Source organism: Plectrocnemia conspersa, unplaced genomic scaffold (genome assembly GCF_051122295.1).
Source record: "Plectrocnemia conspersa isolate PC_06_02 unplaced genomic scaffold, ASM5112229v1 ptg000010l, whole genome shotgun sequence".
NCBI classification, from domain to species: Eukaryota; Metazoa; Arthropoda; class Insecta; order Trichoptera; family Polycentropodidae; genus Plectrocnemia; species Plectrocnemia conspersa.
Genome location: NW_028277174.1, coordinates 25,827,885 through 25,846,650, shown reverse-complemented (window position 1 = coordinate 25,846,650; position 18,766 = coordinate 25,827,885). Strand labels below are relative to the sequence as shown.

Below are 18,766 nucleotides of genomic sequence, written 5' to 3'. Positions count from 1 at the left end.
TTTCCATTAGAAAAGTCAGTTTTTTACCATGCAGCTCGTTTTTTAGAACTACTTCAATTCGCAAAATGCGGTTGCTTCTACGGAAAATGTTGTCTAAAGTAATATATGTAATATAATATTTTCCCGTCCAACTTCTTCTTTCATTTGTGTTTTAATATAAAAAATCTTATGTTAGCTTATCTTTTAATACAAGCTGAGTGCTAATTAAAAACATTAATTAATAAATATTAGTTATCTATGTAGTACAAGCATGCTATTTTAATTCTCAGTCTATAAATAATATATGTATGTAAATTTATTAAAACATATCTTTAAAATTATTAAAGAAAATCATAGGCGTTAGTATTTGGTATCATGAGTATATATATTTTTTTATTCAATGTACCTTTTTAAGTATATTACATAATACTTTTAAGCATATAATTTACTAAATCATTCTTAATTTAATATAATATAAAATCATGTTTACCTTTAATATTTGTTTTATAAATACATAAAAATTTAAATTTGAAAATGTTGTAATTATTAATTAAATTGTTTTGTTATCGACCAATGAAAAATAAGCATTCAAATATAAAACAAGATGGCCGACAGTAACGTGACAACAGTTGTAAATAATTTTTCTACGCGACAATAGTTTTCATTATTTTGGCATATACGTCGTTCGCTTTGACTGAATATAAATATTCGGATTGCAAATTTACTAGGTATGTTATAACTATGAAAATGAAATATATACATAATATGTGTAAGGATTATAAGAATACATTGATTTAACTAGATAAACAATCTTCGTAGTGAAATATGCAAATTTTGAATTCCCGTCGACGGGCTCCGAGGTCGAAAAGTGAGTTTTTCCTATTACAATACATAAAAACTATCATTGCTTTTGATTTAATGTACATATTCGTTAGATTTGACAAATTGCTAATAAACCAGGTAATTTCAAATGTGAACGTGTAATATAACTTTAGTATGTATGAGGATTGAAAGTTAATGTCGATCAAATCGGCGCTGTCGCAGTGTATATCAGCCAATAGACAGTTTATAAATGTGTAGTTTCTTGGATGTTAACGGCATTTTACAATGATTATAAATATGTAATTGCATACCTGGAATAATCGATAGCCAAAATATCGAAGAGTGGGTTATTTTTAATTCCAATGTAGCAAAATATGTTTCTACGTCGTGGTTTTTTATCAATTTTTCTTCTGTACAATCATTTCTCTTTTGGAACAGCCAAATTCAGGATACTTAGTTACATCAAACTTATGTAGTATGTTCCTTATAAAAAGATAATACTTGCTGAGTGACTTCACTTTTTGTTTATATATACCAATTCTACGTTGTCGTCATATAGCATATAAAATTGTTCTATCATTGCTTCTGAAAAATAAATAAAAAAATACCTTTATCAACACGTTATTACTACTAATATAATCCATAAATACAATTTAAACGACAATCGAAGAACAAAATTAACGGAAATTACCATAGATGATTGAACACATAGATTGGCATTACTTCTTGAACTGATAAGTTGTACGTCATATTTTAATTGTTTGACATACGTAAATGTTACTAGATCTTTCATTGCTTCTGAAAATTAATTGTAAACGATACTATATAGTGGGTAAATATGAGATTTTTCATTATTATTACCTTTGTAATGTTTAATAACCCTTGGTATGTATATCTTTAATTGTCAAATCAATGCTGTTTGTCTTTGAATATTTTATCCTAGAAAGTCAATAGTAATTTTGTTAGAATAACCGGGATATATTATTCATATAACCAAACACTTACTGGCACACTCATAATTTACAGATTTTATTATATTGTCTATATATTATCTAAATGCTACACCACTGTAAATCGACTTCAATTGACACTTGCTGTGATTATAACATATTTCACTGTTTATTTAATTGCACAAAACTGAGCGCTTGCCAGATGACAGAAGAGCTGTCACATGTGAGCAAATTTAAAAGGGAAATCCCTGGTCTGGGCGCGCTCGAGAACGAACTACGAAATTGATTTTATCGATTTAAATTGTAAAACACTTATCATAATATGTTTTATATAAAAATCATCAAATTCTATAAAAATATTTCTTTAAATATGTTTAGTTTATTCGGGATTTAAAATATAATATAAATAATGTGCATTTGTATTAGCTTCTCTATACAGAAAAAAATGTACTTAGATTTTGGCACACGTTGACAATTTAAAGTTATAGTTTTTAATAACATTTCCAACAAAAAGGGGCAAAGTTTCAAAATAAGTACTATTCATTAACAACCAACTACTGAGCACATAGTGTTGCAAAAATCCCCTTACTAACGCCTTCGAAAGGAAACTAATCAAAATTGTATAACACTAATTTAAATATTTTTTTAAATTATAAAGTTTCAGAATAAAATTTCAAAATTTATTCAAAATATTTTTTTCAACTAAAAAAATATTTTTTATTTTAATATGGATTTTAAATATTCTTAATTTATTATAGATTTTAATTAGGTTTACTTTATTAATATTTTAAATACAGTAAAAACTCAAAATTATTAATATTTTTAAAGCACATATTAAGCTTACTGTCCACTTTTGGTCTAAAGCAACATATTAGGTGGTCGATATTTTCAGTTTATTGTTTTTTTTTCTAATCAGTAAATGTGATTAAAAATTGGCTTTTATATTTAAACAAAAAACATATAAAAAACTTTTTTTAATTATAAAGTAACTTATGATGTAACTAAAAAATGTTTTTATTACTGAAATTAAAATTTATCTATTATTTTGTGCTTCGCTATACTGAGATTCCACTGTACAATGTTTAGTTTAATTGCTATCTAGCTAAGTTATAATCTTAATCTTAAATGATATACAATATTTGGTCTAATCATTAAATAGCTAAGTTTAAATTCAACTTTAAATAATATATTTTTTTTTTCTGGAAATATTTAGCTAAGTTGTAAACCTATTTTTAATTGAATTAAAAATATTAAGTAGTTTTTTTTAGATTAAACCATTTTGACTATCATTGAAAAGCAATTAAATTTAAAAAATCAGAACGAAGCAAAAATAGTATTTAAAACCCAGAAAGTTGAGGGTCCGGTTTTCGCACATTCGCTAGCTTCGTTTGGTGTATGTAATAAATTAGATTAAAAGACGAAAAAAATCTACCCCATAAAATCGTTAATCGAAATAACTTATTTAACAGCGTTGTTAAAAAATCTATTAGATGTTTTACGAGCTCAATGATCTTACGAAATAGATACACTTTTATTTTCATATAAATATATAAAAAAATGTCTACATACAGTATTTATATCAGTAGGTTAAATAGCTATTTGTGTAATATATTAATTACTTACACGACGAAGGAGATTTATGAAGGATAATTTAACGAAGTACTTGGGTTACTTTTATTAACGTTTTAAGTATCTACGTGAGTAATGTATTTTTTATAGCCAAAAACTAGGAAGAATATATTATGCTGATATTAAATTATTTATACAGTCGAATGGTTTACCGGATATGTCGGATTTTTGAAGGTTTAGGGATATTTATGGTACGACTGCCGAAATGCATTTATAGAGCTTTCAAGCGCTATATATTTTTATATACATACATAAATCAAAAAAATCTACCCCATAAAATCGTTAATTAAAATAACTTATTTAACAGCGTTGTTAAAAAATCTATTGGATGTTTCACGAGCTCAATGATCTTACGAAATAAATACACTTTTATTTTATAATAAATATATAATAAATGTCTACATACAGTTCTATTTAAATTGAATTTTACGATGAATATTATTACATAACTATAATTAAGTATCTAAAGTTAAGAAAAAATATTTTATTCATTTTTCCATTTAATATAAACAGATTTTATGTATTTAAATAATTATTTATGATTAAATGAGTTTAAAAATATATTTATCAGAAATCATAGTATCAGATTAATTTTCATTGGAAAATTAATCAGTTATTAAAATATCGTGAGATATTTTTGATCTCGTTTCGATGAATGATATTTAATCTCTTTTCTTCTTTTAATACTGATTCGAATTTTATATACATATATGATATAAATACAATATATACTTATGTTGAAAAAAAGTACTTTTCACAAATTTTTAAGAGTTTCAACCACTTGCACCATTTATTATAATTTAGAGATCATTTTAATGACCATTATTTTTCTATAAACATATGTGATAATTTTCACATATTTATGAAATAAACTATTGGCTGCAAAGAAAGAATATTGTTTCCTATTTGATAAAAATATATTTTCGCTAGCATATATATTAATGATAATTAAAAAAGTGTGAAATCTATACTAAAAGATAATAAGAATAATAAAAAGTAATTGCCCACAATCCAAAGAGTAGTGGTTATAGATACCGCTACCGTAATATATCTTAGAAAAAAACAGTTGGACGCATCAGATTTCACATCTCATTTAAACATTATCCAACGAAAATAATTGGGAACGAGGCACAATAAATTTATTTGTGGGCGGGAAATTTTCCGAATTATCTCCGCATTTTTCTCCGCATTTTCCTTGGGTATATTATACAAATGTATATGGAGTAACACGATATTCTTTCACGTTGATTTGAGGCTTCGCAGACCAAATTGCTCTTGGTTTTATTGATTTTTTTAACACTTAAATAGGTTCAGATAAATACTTTAAGATAAACCCTTTTCTTTTAATTTTAAGCCTCCTAGAAAATAGTTTATAACTAATTGTTATTGCGTGATTTTACGGTCAAATAACAATTCATTGTTCAGAATTTCATTTTTCATTTAGTTCAATATTTATTTTACCCGATCGTCGTAACGATGAATTTCAATTAAAATCCAAATATTTATACCATTCCGTTGGCAAATCAGCGTTTTATATCTCGGTTTTGAATTGAGATGTAAATTGATCAAAATCCAAAAATGATTTGTGGGAACTTTAATATCATTCAAGTGTTACATAACTATATTACAAACTTTAATTTAACTGTTAAATATCTAATCTACAATCATTTTTGCGATGATTTAGATTTGAAGTTGAGAATGCGAGTGGACGTAAGAGTGATCTACGATAAAAAATATGAATGAGAATTTAAATTATTTGAGTACTAATAGAAATTTCAGTAAATTGTTTTTAAAGTTTCTTTCTATAAACATAAAACTATAGTGAATATAACTTGGTACTTATTATTGCAGGGAAAAATTGTAGCTAATTTTTGTGAGACAATCTTTGAAATAACAGAGTGGGCATTTTCATTTCAAAACATTTCAGATTTTTGATTTTTATAAATTATTATTATTTCTCGTAAATAAAATTGCACCGAAATATACACAAAACAATGGTTAAAAAACAGTCCAGAAAGTTTGAAAATCACTGTAGCACTCTAGAATTTCTTTCCATCCAAACTTATATAACCCGCGGCGAAATCCAATACAATTCGGAAAACTCTTCGTATACCAATTTTTATTATGCTCCAAGGACTTATGCTCGTTCGCATTCGAGTCTGTTTTAATCAATCAAACAGCTGTTTGGCGTAATTAAGATCCACTGTCTGCGATTATGTTCGTGTGAAGAGAGCCTTTTGTTTCCCCTAGTGGTGTAATTAAAGGGGCACTTGTCATCGAATTTGGGATCGTCCGGGACTTGAACCCTACTTTCGTTTATTCGAACTCTGCTTTTCATATACTCTCCACCATTGTAAACACTTCAGACACTGAGTAGAAAAGGTTGTTCATAAGTTATTGCACTGCATACGTTACCTATTGAGCGTCTAAAAGCTTGATTTATTGCATGTTCTTTTTTGCTGGTGAAAAATGTAATGTAAATACGCAGTTCTGCATGCGAAACAAATTGATGATAATAAGAAACGTGGAAGTAAAGCTATAAATACAAAATTAATGCACGGAAGTAATAGAGTATATTACTTTCGTGCAAGTCTTTAGGCCGAAATAATAGCGACCAGAAAATAGCAGTAAAGCAGACTTTTCATTTCATTGGTCAGATTTTGATTCAGTTTAGTCATCATCTTTGAGCCACCAGGAGTTTGAGTTGAACTTCTGAAGTCATCCATGTATATAAATATTATATAAATTATTGCATGAAATTTTTACGATCAAAATAAAAACTGTAATATCTTAATGTGTTGTTTAAAATTTGAACATTTATTCAACAAGTTGGTATTGGCATTGGTCAATCACAGTGCGCGTTGACATACTTCTAGGGATTATTTGTCGGGACAACCCGGGAATTATCGGCTTTTGTGCCGTATCGTGCCCCGGATTAAAAATAATAATACCTAAAGCTCCAGACTTTATGATTTTATACTGAAAAAGCTCTCACTAGAAATATTGTAGCGCTAAAATTAAAAATGAATTAAAAATAATAATTATATATAGCAATAAAAAATGGCTTATATATTAAAAAAAAGAGTAATATTTGTGATTCTTAAATCAATAAATATACACAAATATTTTCTATGATTTTATCAATAAGCAAATAAAAGTTGGCGCTTGAATTTTTTGTCTCTCATCCCAAATCACTATACTGTATAATATACTCATGAATCACTATATTTAAAGCTAAATAGCAAAAAAGGATTTTTTTAAATATTAGCGAATTTTAAAATACGTTTTTTTTAAATTTGTTTAATTCAGATTATTTTGATTTATTACTAGCAGTTGATATTTATTCTGAACATATATTTAAAAATGTTATAACAATTAAATTGTTTTTTTAATAAACTTGTTAATTATATATAAAAAAAAAATTCGGCGAAATGTCAATTGCCTTAGGGTCTTAAAATATTTAAAAATATCAAATTATTACAACGTATTTAGTATAATTGAATAGTCTAAAGGCAGAAAACCGTTGTTTTTACATACATAATAAAAATTGCAATATATGGTATAAGCTTTTTAAAATTGACATTTATTAACCGTTTGAATGCCGTAAGGACGCCGCGCCGGTGTCCGCTTATGAACGACGACATGAATGCCGCTAAGACGCGGGTGTCCGTTTCTAGTTTTGTATTTTTTTTTGTTAAATTATAAAATAATTTGTTTCTATACTTTTTATTTTTTATACATAAACTGGATTTAACTTTGCTCCTATATTAAATGGTGGTTCAAACAAAAAATAAAAATTTTGAGAAATACTTTTTAAAATTTATTTATGAAATCATCTATTTATTTTAGCATACACCGTTTAATTTCGCTTGGCACTAAAAGGGTTATTTGGGATTGCACTAAAATTTAATCTGTTTAATGCTAAAATATTTTTTCAGCTTTTCCAAATAGTGGAGTGATTTAAAAATGATGAATAAAGCGACGTAAACAGTTTCATGGTAACCATGTAATTCACTCTATGCACCTTGTCGCGCTTGGTAGCTTGCCATTAAATTCTTTGTTCTGTGGTTATCATGCAGTTGTTTACCCAAATCTTTGATTCTTATTATGTCATTGTTCTTAAATGTGTAAAATTATTGCTAACAATTAAACCAACATCAACGGAAAGCATGCAAATATTTTCAAAAGTAGGAATATTTACTACAAAAATTAGAAATAGACTGATTCGCCCCCAATGTCTTTTTAAAAACTTATTTTGCCCAGATAAAATATGTATTCTTATTTTTATAATTTAATTTTGAAATTATTATTTATTATATAACATTTAAATTACGGTTTTTGAGTTGTTATAGTTTTTTAAATAAATAAAAAAAAATATGTCTTAAGTAGTTTTTTTAAACTAATATTTTTTCTTTTTTTTACACATATTTATACAAACGAATATTAATTTATAATATTTATTCGTAATTATTTTACCGATCAGCAAACAAAAGTTTTCATTCCTGGATATTCCTTAAACTTGTTTTTTTGTCTCGCTTCCGGAACTTAAAAAAATCCAAGGCTTGGAATCACTACAAACCAGTAATATAAATATTTTTTAAGCTAAAAGACATAATATTTTAAATACTAGTCGCGCTACTATGCACTCTTTGGTAATCTACAATTTAATTCTTTGCTCTGTGGTTACAATATATTACATTGATAATTCCATGTCAATTATATATTTTACTCTTTGCACTTCGTCATTCTAGTATGCACACTTTAGTTGCTAACCATTATATTCTATGTTCTGTGGTTACCATACAGTTGTTCACGACACTCTCTTCGTTGAGTTGGTCTACGATCTCTTAGTTCTTAGATGTGTGAATCTATTGCATAATATAATACGACAATTTACCAACATCATCGGAAAGCGAGCGAATATTCTTAACGGCAGGAATATTTACTACAAAAATTAGAAATAAATGAACTGAATCGTCTTTCTAAGAATGTATTTTGCCCAGCAAAAAAATATATAATAATATTTTAATAACATATATTCCATTTTTTGTTTTGAATAAACAATTAAAATAACGTTTTCTTAGTTGTTATAAATAATAAATATATATAGTAAAAAAATATGCTTTCAATTTTATTGTAATAAATTAATATGCATGCTTTCTTACAAAATATAAACTTATTTATTTCTCTGGCGTAATAAAATTAAAAAATGTTTAACTACGGCAAATCTCTATCATGTGTAAACCGTACCCTTGCATATTTTAAGCCACACTTGAGTTAAATAGAACCATCCAGTAATGACCAAATTTACGTTAATGACAGTTTTCGAAAGTGTTCGGTTTTGCTATCGTAAAACTTTCAGATAACATCGCAGATGCGCGAGTGTAAATAAATTCTAATCTCATTTGAAGCACATTCGCCTGCTTTACATCTCGTATATGTGTAAAAGAACGACTGTCGTTTTCGAATTAATCCTTTTTCGCCGGTCGAAAATTTTTCCATCAACTTGTGGAAAATCTCTCTTTCGAAGCTTTCATTTCTCTTTCATTCGCTTATTTTAGATATTTTTTTATTTATTTTACTTCTTTTTTAACCTTAAGCATTGAGTCGACGCTTCAGCGATTCTCAGCGAATTTGCAAGCAGAAACCCTCTATCGTTTCCGTGGAAAGTAATTGAATATTCCGACAGCTCCTTCTCCGTCCGCATTTGATTTGATATAATAAATTCACTAAAATTTCATACAAGTGACATTCGTAAACTCCCAGAGACACATTTTGCTTATAAATTATTTTATCCGGATTTCGGTTAATTTGTAACGAGACATCAGGGCATTATGAGTAGTAATATTTTATCGCTTGCGTTATACAATAGCAAGATGTAAGGTAGCAAATTGTATTTTAATAAACAATATGTCATTGTGAGAACGTCAACGTGAATGAAACACTGTTTCTTAAAGCAATTAATACTATAACGATAATGAAAAAATATCATCTTGCATTTATGTATATATTTATATGCAAAAAAGCTTAGCTTAAATAAATAACTTTCAATGAATTTCAAGTTTAGAGATAAAAATGATAATTTAAATCATAGCATGTTTAATTAATTACAAAGCTATTGCAAATCAAACTTAAGATTAAATACATAGCTAACTACAAATCATCTCAAAAATTAATCTAACAAATACGTTTTTGACGAACCAATATGGTTCAAGGGGATAAACATAATATTCGAATGAATAGTCAATTAATGTCTCAAATATATTCGCCTAATTAATTAGAGTACTCGGTTTTAGATAGTTTGGTATATAGAATACATTCATAGGATATATATGATATATTATTATAAATACACGAGATTAGTTTGATATTTCGAGCTTCGCAAATGAGTCGGTATATTAATTAATTTAATGATGCATTAATGTACTGTAACAAGATTATACGTGTATTAATACATTTTTATAAATAATATATATTTATTAACCGTAAATTAGAAATTGGAGAGTATAGGTATAAGTGATATAGTTTTAAGATGGTTTTAATAATTACTTATATAAAAGAAAACAAAAAGTTAAAATAAATAATGTATATTCTGAAGAGAAATTAGTGTCTTATGGAGTACCACAAGGGTCTAAATTGGGACCGTTGTTATTTGTTTTGTATATTAATAATATAGTTAATAACGTGAAAAAATGTAAAATTCATCTAATTGCGGATGACACATTAATGTATTGCATAGGTGATAACATTAAAGAAATTGTAAATAATTTAAATAATGAATTAAGTATATTAGAAATATGGTTAAAGAATAATGTACTTAAATTAAATGAGAATAAAACTAAATGTATGTTTATTAATTATAAAAATGTGTTAGATAATAGTACCAAAATAGTAATAAATAACTCTAGTATAGAAATAGTGGATAATATAAAATATTTAGGAGTAATTGTTGATACAAAATTAAATTTTAAAGATAATTGTAATTACATATTAAAAAAAATTAGTAGAAAAATAGGTTTATTATCTAGATTAAGAAATATATTAAGTATAAATAAAAAAAAAAAAAAATTACAATAGTATAATATTGCCCCATTTTAATTATTGTGCAACACTATTAAATATGTTAAATAAATTAGATAAACAAATGTTGCAAAAATTACAAAATAGGGCAATGAGAGTGATCTTAAATAAAAATAGATTAACTAATTGTAAAAGTATGATTGATAGATTAGAATGGTTGAATGTTCACGAAATATTGAGTATGAATGTTTTAGTATTTATATATAAGTTAGAAAATAATATGTTACCAAAATATTTTAATAAGTATTTAATAAGAAATAAAGATGTACATAAATATAATACTAGAAATAAAGAAAATTTAAAGATAATTAAGTATAAGAAAACGAGTACGGCTAGGGGAATTATGTACGGAGGTTTTGATTTATATAATAGTCTTCCAAGAGAAATCCGAAACAGCAAAAATATAACGGGTTTCATAAATGGAATAAAAAAACACCTTCGTACATATAGAAATAAATTATAATATTAAGACTTTATTATTGTATATTTTTATTTTTTCTTTCTGTTATGTGTTTTTTATATATTTTTATGTGTTTACTAAATTTGTTAGATGTAAAGATTAGCTATTAAGCTAAATAAATTAATAAAATATTAATAATAATAATAATAATAATAATTAAGTTCAATTAAAATAATAAAGTTAGTGAGAATTATTTAGTAAATATATAGATTAATAACTATTAATTGGTATATTAAAAATAATAAAAAATATTTGTGTAACAATTAAAATGTTAACAAGTTCATATTATATTATAAATTAAAGTTTATGCCAAGTAATGCGCTTTCTAAGAGTTACAGCTAAATAATATATTACACTTTCATAAAACTTTCTTGTGACTTAATTATTTGCATATCTTAGTTTAAATTTAAGTATTAAATGCATTTTTATGTTAATATGTCGCTTCAATTTGTAAGATAACTGAATAGTCAAATACATTATACGAATAAAATTGTAGTAAAATAAGAAAAAAATGATAATATTAATAAAAATGATAATATTAATAAATATGTCAATATTTCACATAAATATTTTTTTAATAAATATAATTAGTAGGTGTATTTATGTATTGTAGTTGAAGTATTTAACCTTTAACTTAAAATATCAAGTTGCTCTAACTACCTGAGACATTATGGTTTGAAAGTGTAAATTAAAATGAAACTATTCTGCTAGCTATGAAAATTTCCTAACAGTAGAGTTTGCTTTAAAGTTTTGTAATTTAAGCATATTTTATAATTAAAATATATGCTAGAAAAAGGTTGCTTGTTTATTTTTACATAATATAATATTTTAGTGTAGCATGTGAACTATTTTATAAATTACAGTGTATTTAAAGTTATGTTATATTTACCTATTCAGCAGTAGTAAGTTAACCTTACACAAAGGTTAACTTTAACGATTGAACTTGTTTAATGGACACTGCTGTTTGACATAGACGTATCGTTAACGTTTACTCAATATATGGATTGAACTTGGTGGTATTTTTAAACTGCGAATACCTATTAGTACACCTAATATAAATGGCGTTCGAAACATTATTTGCCAACAATTAAGTCACCTGGAATTGTAAACGCAATTGAGTTCAAATTTTAGAAATGGCTATTAAGCTATATATTGTAGTGAAGTTTTTTTAGCCTTTTCAATTGTATATTTAAAATATTTTTGAGCATCTCAAATGACTTTGAAGTTTACTAGCAACCATCGCTTCATTTTAAACTGTAGTCAAAAAAATAATATAATTTTTCAGATAATAAATTGGATGTATTTTTCATAATATTTTCTCTTTGATGAGGTGGACTTTTTATTCAGGCGTTCCTCTGTTTACAAATATTCTTATCTGTCTCAAATCAGCATTGTACAATATGTGTCAATTGGTCACTGAGGAGAGACGCGGTGAGAGTGGTTCGTTCAGCTCCTTCACAAGAACACGCCACGATAAATCATTAGACAGGCCTAGTCCGTGAAATCTTACCTCTTTTGACGAGAGTAAGCGAGAGATAAATGTGTGAAATTGCATGCTCTTATCTCTTATTCACTCTCGTCACTTAACACGCGAGCGAGCGAAAGAAAAAATATCACCTACCGGATAATAATACAACACGACCGCCATGCCAGCATAGCTGATTACCAGCTTTTCTTGCGTCAATATGCCTGTAAAGTCACACCGCTTTAGACTTTAAGCCCGAAAAGCTTCTAAATATATTTATTATTATTAAAATATATTATGTGGGGTATATTATTTATATGAAAAATCAAATTTTTAAATATTTTTTTTTAAATCTATTGTAAGTAAGACAAGAGAGCACGCCACAAATGAAATTTTTTACGACGGGAGAAAATAATTACACATTTTCCCAATCTTTATTCAACGCCACATTTAAAACGTTCCGGCTTTTGTTTAATGTATTTTAATACTCGCTTTAAAAGAGAAAGCACTCGAACTGCGATATAAAAATAAGGAAAGTGCTACAAAAAGATATTAAAATATTTATTACCTATTTTTTTCGTCACTCAAATACGACGAGCTTATAAAATAATATAAAAGGTGAGCATTTTAGACTATTACAATAAACGAGGCACGACGTTGAGCTAACAGTAATGTTAAATTAGGCGTTTGTTAGTGAATAAATTTTGCGCGAGCTTCAAAAGGCTTCGCGAAAGCTCTTTTACCATGTACAAAAGTTCCGCACTAATTATCGTTCTTTCACTTTAGACACGTGTATGTACATATGTATGTATGATTTAAACACGTTGACTTGAATCGCAGACTATAAATAAATAAAAAAATAAATCCCGCATTGCACAAAAAGTGGTCAGCATTTGTAACTATTTCTTATCGCGAAAGTCGCCGTGACATGCAATAAAACATCCATTGATTTTTCCAACCCGTTTGAAAAATGTGTGTCTGTATGTTTGTGTACATACATAAGATACGTTGGGATTAAACGAAAAATGGGGTTGACCTTAAATGGCCGACTGGCCCATGGGAAAAATTTATATTGATGATATGCAAGTTCAATATTTACCCAGTAACACCATTACAGTTTTTCTTATTTTCGCAAGCGTCTCCGGGGGATTCGTGTTTATAAAGAAAGTTCTGACTGTGTTCGCATGTTTCTTGAAAAATTTTACAGGGTGGTTTATAAATAAATTTATATACTATTAGCATTTATTAATATGTGTTTCAAACTCCTGCATAACACATTATTTGATACAGTATTGTAGACACCTTGAATTTTTTTACGCCTTAAGCACATATTCTATAGCAATATACTAATATATGAAGTATCACAGTGAACGTCAGAGCTTCCACTTTTTATCCAAAAGCAATATTTATAAAAGCGGATATACAAAACGATATTAAATAATTTATTGCTTCCAAAATTTTAATCAGATATAATATATACAAATTGATTAGCACGTGATGAATAATTGTAGGGAAATATGGAAAATATATAATTTAGTAAAAGTATTATAATTAATTTCGATTCTAATTTAATTTTTAATGATCGAACTATAAAATATTTTTGAAATTACATGACCTTAGCAATCAAAAATATTTGTGAAACGATAGAGATGCAACTAAATGTGTTTTTAGACTCATTTCTGTTTCTCAAATTTCCAATCAATTGATTTGCATTATTGGTACACCAATATTGGCTGACCTCATGATTGAAGTAATGACAAGTTCAAGGGTATAACTAGCACTATTGAGATTGAAACACGTTGAGGATGAGAGGCGATCAATAAACCGGTGTGAAGCGTTTGCATTGCATTGGAGTGGTTTTAATTAATGACGCTTGAATTCCTCCTTGATTACAAATTGCAAATTACTTTTATTATTTTTAGCCTAGCAAGATTTTTTTTGTAATACGTATTGCTTCGAGTTTATATGAAAATAAAGAGGGTCGTTTATTTTATATAATTTTAATATAAAGAGTGTCGTGTGTTTTATATTGTAGCGGCCATGCCTAAACCATTTCTAGATACAGTTTATATATTCCAGATGTTCCCACCCGTTCCTTAGGATCGAGCATAGACCCACCGGCCCATTAGCGACACATAGATTCAATATCCTGTAGGCTTCGCATAGTTAGCTACGTACCAACGAATTGCTCCACCTCCATTTTCGACCTAAGCTGTCCAATGATTTTGTTTTATCTTTGGCCAACGAATCATTTATAACTGCTTTTAATGCAGTCTCAGTAAAATATTTTTCTCTGAATCCCGATATTTGTTCGCAGAATGTTTTGATGTAGTATGCATTAATTTTTTCTGGTATTAAATGAGAATCACTGTATATATTTCCATAAATATTTATATTTATCATGTTGTTTCCCTGAGTATGATTAATTAATTTTTTATTGTTTTCAAATGTCATGGCAAATCAAATCGCAAGTGAACACATCGAATCTGTAATTGTAATTGTGTGTGTCATTTCAAAGGCATTTTAAAATTATAAATTAAATACTAACAATGGCAGAATTGTCTTCAAAACACAAAGAAAAATTATCCGACACTATTAGTGGCAAATAAACATGGAGAGAGAAAACAGAGACCCCCTTTCGTTGATACGCCCCATGGGCAAATTGCATTTGAACAGACGCTTTATTAATTATTTAAAGGGGTGGTCACCCATAATGAATAATTGTCCATAAATAATTATTTTTGCGCTTCTCAATTAAGACAATCTGTAAATGTTTGACCGCTATTCAATCGAAACCTTACAATTGTATTTACCATTAATTTAAATCTCAATTTATCAGGTTATTATCTATAAATTATGACTTCTTTTGCGAATTGATTTATATCTTACATACGTGTTAATACTATTTTTTTTTATTTCTCTATAAGGAACTATCTAGAATTTAATACATTTTTTTCTAAAAAACTTGGCAATTTGTAGCAAATATTTTAACCATTGACTCACCGGTGCGTAATTGGTTGATTATTTTTTTTACGAATTAATTTTTTTAAACAAATTAACGAATTATTTACAAATTAAATATATATTTTTTTAATTATTAAAGAAAATTGTACTAGCTTAATTTATCAGTAAACCAAGTATTTTATATATATTTAGGGGTTAAAATACAATACTTGTATTTATTCAATAAATGTAAATATTTGAACAAATTAAGATTTTGTACTATATAAAATATTTTAACATGCGAATATTAGTAAATGATAAATCTATATTTAACATATTTTTCTACAACACCTTTTAAATATTTAGTAAGAAAAAAATTACACAAAAAGAGACTCGATCGTCCACTTAACCTAATGACCCCATTAATATAATTATATAATATAAATAGCCATGTGTGAAATCGTTTGCAATCAAATTAAGATAGTTATTAAGCGCTGTTCGCTTTGCAAAAAATAACAGAACATCCCCATTAATCTTTCAGTACTATTTGCTAGATGTGTGTAATAATCAAAGCAATATTTTAAGCTGATAGACACATTTATTTTAAAAGGTTTCCCTTAAATAACGTAAAATATTTCATTGTTATTTTAAGAATGAAAGTCATCTATTGAAGAGTTTTTTTACATGGACCTTACTTGATCTAAAACTATTTTAGATATTTTTAGGCAATATTTGAATATATTTTTATTATTAGTATACTTAATTATTTTAGATTTAATGGAAAAATATTAATTACTTGCATTACAAATATTGTAATATTTTGCATTCATCAAATATCAAATGTATTATAAAGATAATATTTTTAAATAATATAATCATATACATATTTCTTTCACTACTGCTAATATTAAAATTTGCTTTTGTAAGTCTTTCTTGTATTAATTAAATTTTGAATGTAATGGAAAGATAACATTACTAATAATATACTTTTACCACTAATATTATATATATCTTTGTTATCTTGAAGTTTATTGTAATATTAAAATAATTTGCAGTATTATTTTGTGCTCATTAAATTTTAATTTTAATGAAAAGATAATATATATTTCTGTCACTAATATTATTTATATAAACCATGAAGCAAAATGATATTAATGACTAAGAGTAATATTTTGAATAATTATCTACCATATTTTTATCTAGATAAATTTATTTAAAAATATTACGATACAATCGAATGATATTAACCATAAGCTTATATATTATACTTTTAAAAGTATGTTAATTATTTATTAGAATAATTACTGCTACATGTTAAAGCAGTAGTGTTACGTCAATAAGCAACAGTTTATATTAAAAAAATACATATAAAAATAACTTTACCTCTTCGAATGAATAAATGCAAATATTTTTTATTTTCATTTAAACATCAAAAAACACATTTCTCAACAAAATTATGTTTTAAAGTATGTTCGGTTAGAGCTCAAACGTTTTGAGGTCAAACCTATAAAAAAAACCCAAAACAAGTTAAAGGTTCAGTTAAAATTTTTCATCTATTTCGCTTCACTCTTTTAACCAAAAACGCAACATTTATAATTGCTTTTTTCGCACACAAAAATTAAAAGAATAATTGACGCACGTTCTAATTTGCAAATTTTACGACACAAAGGTTTTTTTATTTACGCTTTAATAATCACTCTCCTTTATTGTTCCTTTTGCAATTATAATTTTTAAATTTGGTGCTAATATTTCTTAGCCATCTGTATTAATATACATTTTATAAATTGGCAATATTGTTTTGATTGGATTTTGCCAATAACAAGATTGGTGACTAAAAGTTAAAACACATTTTATCAAAATTAATGTTGAAAATCTGGGAAATAATAGTGTATTTTCTTTATTTATTTTTTGACGATTTATGTAAAGTTTTAAAGTGTGTAAGTAGTGTTTTATGTGGTTACTAAATCGTTTATTCAACACCACACATAATATATGATTATTGCCTATTTACGTGACTAACTAATATAAAAAGGAAGACCACTAGAAATAGAGTGGCGTCTCTTATTATTTTCATCGATTTTTGCTATTAAAATACTTCTTCATTTATATCTCTTTCTAACGTTCCAATTTTCATTAAATATTTTAATTTTTAATAAACCATAATTTTATGTATTACATTTTTAACTAAGAATGTAAATATATATAATTAATATTTTAAATTTTTATTTAAATATTTTTTATTTAAATATTTTATATTACATTCTGATATAATTATATAACTGTTAAGACCTATACTTATGCAGTATAATCAGTTATTTAATACATGTATTATATGTATTTATAATACAATGTATATATAAAATATCACGAATATATTAGTAATACTATTGTTTTAAAGTTATTACAATATTTTATGATCAAACAAATTCTGTTCAATAATCTTAGTAATTTATTTAACGACTGTGACTCATTGTTTGTTTTGAAACTAATCGTGCATCAATTAAAGCTAATTATGCATTATGTAAATTGTTAAATATATGTTATGAACTGCAACCAAAACTCATAACGGCTCGTTGGTCTAGGGGTATGATTTTCGCTTCGGGTGCGAGAGGTCCCGGGTTCAAATCCCGGACGAGCCCGAAAGTATTTTTTTGAGAATTTTTTTACCACATGGTCATTTAACCGAAAGCAGTAAGTCAAACGCAAAACGACTAGGATCATTAAAATTTTATTTATGCAAAATTTCAAGTTGTTAAAAGTTTGTTGGTTTTTAATTGCCGCTCTTTCTAACTTGTTTTTCTGGCAAAAGGGCGCTCTTAACGTTTAACTTAATATAAATTCGGGTGCGAGATAACCGACCACCTCGTGAACTTTCCCAACAAATGAACATCATCAGGAAACGAGCGGAGCTCGAAGAGATTATGATAGCAAAAATAAAAGTTAATGTACAACTAAAAAAGGGGACGTATTTAAGTGAAAAATATATAAGAGGAATGTTTGAATAGTTAAAAATTTAATATAAATCTATTATAAGTGGCAAAACATATAATAAAATTTTACTTTCTCCAAATCTTCCTAGTACTCTAGGGCTAGAAAATATTTTTTCCTATTCTAGCGTAAATTATATTTTTTTAAATACATACTTTACGATTTAAATCAGTCTAAAATAAAGTAATACATATTTTAGTAATGGTAACATGGCTATTTTTATTATTTATAAAATATTTATTTTAAAATAAAAATTTGATTCACAAATATTTATATAGTATATACGTTTTCTTACTATAGATAAATGGTACCTAAAATTTGCCAATTCTTAAATATTATATGATTATAATTTAGATCGATAATTACAAAATGTGTTTTCCTAGATTTTCACATTCTCACGGATAAATATCGTGATGAATAATTTAAATAAAATATCAGTTTATGTGTAGT

At 26.3% G+C, this 18,766-nt stretch overlaps 1 long non-coding RNA gene and 1 other non-coding gene across 2 annotated transcripts; one reads left to right on the top strand and one right to left on the bottom strand.

Moving 5' to 3' along the window:
- Positions 1–1,163: 1,163 nt before the first annotated feature.
- On the bottom strand, positions 1,164–1,894 carry LOC148231156 (uncharacterized). Its single transcript, XR_015811215.1, has 4 exons — positions 1,807–1,894; positions 1,663–1,740; positions 1,493–1,599; positions 1,164–1,386 (listed from the first exon to the last, which is right to left on the bottom strand). It is a non-coding gene; the product is annotated as an uncharacterized LOC148231156 (long non-coding RNA).
- A 16,001-nt stretch (positions 1,895–17,895) lies between these two features.
- Positions 17,896–17,967, top strand: TRNAP-CGG (transfer RNA proline (anticodon CGG)). The gene has a single exon. It is a non-coding gene; the product is annotated as a tRNA-Pro (tRNA).
- The last annotated feature ends 799 nt before the right edge of the window (positions 17,968–18,766 follow it).